This window comes from Primulina huaijiensis, chromosome 15 (assembly GCF_012295235.1).
Source record: "Primulina huaijiensis isolate GDHJ02 chromosome 15, ASM1229523v2, whole genome shotgun sequence".
In the NCBI taxonomy this organism is placed as follows: Eukaryota; Viridiplantae; Streptophyta; class Magnoliopsida; order Lamiales; family Gesneriaceae; genus Primulina; species Primulina huaijiensis.
This window is the reverse complement of record NC_133320.1, coordinates 10,840,245-10,843,889: the sequence shown is the minus strand read 5'-3', so window position 1 is coordinate 10,843,889 and position 3,645 is coordinate 10,840,245. Positions and strand designations below refer to the sequence as shown.

Genomic DNA, 3,645 nt, shown 5'->3' with positions numbered 1-3,645 from the left:
ACCCTACAGCTTGCAGACAGAAGTCTTAAGTATCCAAGTGGGATCGTCGAGGATGTATTGGTAAAAGTGGATAAGTTTATTTTTCCTGCAGACTTTGTGATTCTAGATATGGAAGAGGATAATGATGCTCCATTAATCCTTGGGAGACCGTTCCTGGCAACTGGAAGGGCATTGATAGATGTGCATAAGGGTGAACTCACCTTGAGAATTGGTGGAGAAGAAGTCATTTTCAATATCTATCATGCCATGAATGGATCAAATGAGGTAAGTACTTGTAAAAGCATTGATGTTATAAACTCATGTGTATCCTTTGAATGTGCAGGAACTAGGGACCCTTTGGAGAGTTGCTTGGTTGGAACTGCTGAAGTTGTTAGTGAAGACGACTGGGAAGTGAAAGAGCAACTGGTGGCTCTTGAAGTATTGCATAAAGAAAAGAAAACGAATGTGTTGATTGAGGAGTTGAACGTCGACGAGAAAATAGAGTTAATATCACCCTCTCCTTATTTGAAGGAACTTCCAATCCACCTATGTTATGCATTCTTAGGAGAGAAGTCGACATATCCGGTAATCATATCTTCCTCCCTTACTATTGATGAAAAAGATAAATTATTGAGAGTATTGAGGGAATATAAAACTGCCTTGGGATGGTCGATTTCTGATATTAGGGGAATTAGCCCCACTATATGCATGCATAAAATTTTAATGGAGGAGTCATATACTCCTTATGTGGACCATCAAAGGAGATTAAATCTGGCAATGAAAGAAGTAGTGAAAAATGAGGTGCTTAAATTGTTGAATGCTGGTGTGATATATGCTATTTCTGATAGCAGTTGGGTGTCTACTGTACAAGTTGTACCGAAAAAGGGTGGAATAACTGTGGTTAAAAATGAACATGATGAACTGATATCTACTCGTACTGTAACTGGTTGGCGAGTTTGTATGGATTATAGAAAATTGAACAATGCCACCCGAAAATATCATTTTCCATTGCCTTTTATTGATCAAATGCTAGATAGACTTGCTGGTTATTGTCATTATTGCTTCTTAGATGGTTATTTAGGTTATAACCAGATAGCTGTAGCACCAGAGGATCAGGAAAAGACTACTTTTACGTGTCCCTATGGCACCTTCGCTTTTAGGAGAATGCCTTTTGGGCTATGCAATGCACCGGCCACTTTTCAGAGGTGTATGATGGCTATATTTGCAGACATGGTGGAGGAAATCATGGAAGTCTTCATGGATGGCTTCTCGGTATTTGGCTCTTCATTTGATCATTGTTTACATAACTTATCACTTGTGTTGCAGAGATGCCAAGAAAAGAACCTAGTTCTTAATTGGGAAAAATGTCACTTTATGGTCCAAGAGGGCATTGTCCTGGGACATAGAGTATCATCTAAGGGATTAGAGGTGGATAGAGCCAAGGTGGTTGAAATTGAAAAACTTCCTCCACCAAAGAACATCAAAGGAATAAGGAGCTTTCTAGGACATGCGGGGTTTTATCGGAGATTTATTAAAGATTTTTCTAAGATCACTAAACCCTTATGTAATTTGCTTGAAAAAGATTCCACATTCATATTTGATGATGATTGTTTGCAGGCTTTCGAGAAAATCAAGAGGGCATTGGTGACAGCACCAATCATGATAGTGCCGGACTGGAAGGAGCCCTTTTAGCTGATGTGTGATGCAAGTGACTATGCTGTTGGTGCGGTATTGGGCCAAAGAAGAGAAAGGATGTTTAGGGCAATTTATTATGCAAGCCGCACTATGGATGCTGCACAGCAAAATTACACCACGACTGAAAAGGAGATGCTTGCTGTAGTATTTGCCTTCGATAAATTCAGGCCATATCTGATCGGCTCAAAGGTAATTGTTTTTACTGACCATGCAGCCATTCGCTACCTATTTGCCAAGAAGGATGCGAAACCACGCTTGATAAGGTGGATACTGCTATTGCAAGAATTTTACTTTGAGATCAAAGATAAGAAGGGAAGAGATCAAGTGGCTGACCACTTGTCAAGACTTGAGCTAGAGGTTAGGAAAGAAGAAGGAGTAATACAGGAAACATTTCCGGATGAACAACTCTTCGAGGTAAGTTCAGTACTCCCTTGGTTCGCTGACATTGCGAATTTCTTGTCTTGTGGTATTCTTCCTCCAGATCTGAACCACCATCAGAAAAAGAAGTTCTTCCATGATATCAAATTTTTCTTCTGGGATGATCCTTGTGTGTATAAGTGATGTGCTGACCAAGTGATTAGGAGATGTGTTGACGGTGTTGAAGCACACCAAATTCTTGAGCTATGTCATTCATCCGCATACGGTGGACATTTTGGAGCTACACGAACTGCAGCTAAGGTATTGCAATCAGGTTTTTTCTGGCCGACTTTGTTTAAGGATAGCTATACCTTAGTGAAATCATGTGATAGGTGCCAAAGGTTAGGAAACATCTCTAGGCGTCACGAATTGCCACTGACAAATATTTTGGAAGTGGAACTTTTTGATGTCTGGGGCATAGATTTCATGGGACCCTTTCCCCCTTCTTTTGGTCAATCTTATATATTATTAGCTGTAGATTATGTTTCGAAATGGGTGGAAGCAATCGCCACCAGTACTAATGATGCTCGTGTTGTAGTTAAGTTTGTGCACAAGAACATCTTCACCAGATTTGGAACACCGAGGGCCATCATAAGTGACGAAGGTACGCATTTTTGCAATAAAATTTTCAACTCACTTTTGGCTAAATACAGTGTGAAGCACAAAGTGGCACTAGCATATCATCCTCAGTCGAATGGACAAGCTGAAGTATCCAACCGGGAAATTAAGCAAATACTGGAAAAGACTGTCAATACAAACCGGAAAGATTGGGTAATAAAGTTGGATGATGCACTGTGGGCTTATCGGACCGCATTCAAGATGCCTATTGGAATGTCTCCCTATAGCTTGGTTTTTGGTAAAGCCTGTCACTTGCCACTAGAATTGGAGCATCGTGCTTTCTGGGCAGTTAAGAAATTGAACTTTGACTTGACAGCATCTGGCGAAGGCAGAAAACTACTGTTAAATGAAATGGATGAGTTCCGCAATGATGCATATGAAAATGCCAAGATGTACAAAGAACAGACCAAGAAGTGGCACGATAAACACATTGTACAAAGGGAGCTAAAACAAGGACAACAAGGACTATTGTTCAATTCCCGTCTGAAGTTGTTTATTGGTAAGCTAAAGTCGCGTTGGTCAGGGCCATTTGTTGTGGAAACGGTGTCTCCTTATGGGGCAATTGAGCTAAAATGCAATGATGGGAGGACCTTCAAGGTGAACGGACAGCGAGTCAAGCCATACTATGGGACTGAAGTAAGGAATATCGACAATGTCAAGTTGAGCGAACCAAATTGATCAGACTAGTGACAGTCTGGCTGAAGACGTTAAACCAAGCGCTTATTGGGAGGCAACCCAAATTTGTGTTTCTCTATTTTATTTCGTTTTCGGTCTTCTTTTTATTCTTGTTTTATTGTTTTTGATTGTGTATTTTAGTAGTATGTTCTTGTATCTTCCCAAAAATTTTATGAATTAAAATGGTTTTCTTTTCAGGACTAAAAAAAAATAAATTTGGAGAGAAAAAAAATTTTTTTACGAAGGACAACCGCACCCGCG

The 3,645-nt window shown here is 40.1% G+C and overlaps 1 pseudogene; it reads left to right on the top strand.

Moving 5' to 3' along the window:
- Positions 1-3,387, top strand: part of LOC140959296 (uncharacterized) — a 12,680-nt pseudogene extending 9,293 nt beyond the window's left edge.
- Positions 3,388-3,645: the final 258 nt, after the last annotated feature.